Consider the following 421-nt stretch of genomic DNA (forward strand, 5'->3'; position numbering starts at 1 on the left):
CTACCTTAGTACTTGAAAGTATGGTCGGTATTTTACAAGGTGATAGAGATTTATTACGCTTCCCATTTAGATAAAGGTCACACGTGCTCGAACGCGCACAGGCACACACTCGCTCGCTCACACTTCGAACGGCTAAAACAAGCAAGTGTGCTCATCCTTTATTGCCTTGATGTCTACCGTAACGAAATCGAACGGTATGATCATAAGTGATAAATTCTCGTGGTGGCTGTGTAGAGCACCTGAGAGTGACGTCAGACATAAAGAATTTTCAAAGATATGGAAGGGAGCCAGGGTGTGGAGGTCGGTAAGTATGAGGTTGGCCGAGAGAGATAGGAATATCAGCCCAGAAGAATAATGGCGGGGATCTGTCCGCTCGCCTGAGACAAAGCAAAGCTAATGGTTCTCTTTTCCCCTTCCCCGG

The 421-nt window shown here is 46.8% G+C and overlaps 1 protein-coding gene across 1 annotated transcript in view; it reads left to right on the plus strand.

The window, feature by feature from the left end:
- LOC119594092 overlaps window positions 1–421 on the plus strand; it is a gene marked incomplete in the record, with an annotated part of 59,988 nt that overhangs the window by 43,219 nt on the left and 16,348 nt on the right.

Source organism: Penaeus monodon, chromosome 33, assembly GCF_015228065.2.
Source record: "Penaeus monodon isolate SGIC_2016 chromosome 33, NSTDA_Pmon_1, whole genome shotgun sequence".
Taxonomy (NCBI): Eukaryota; Metazoa; Arthropoda; class Malacostraca; order Decapoda; family Penaeidae; genus Penaeus; species Penaeus monodon.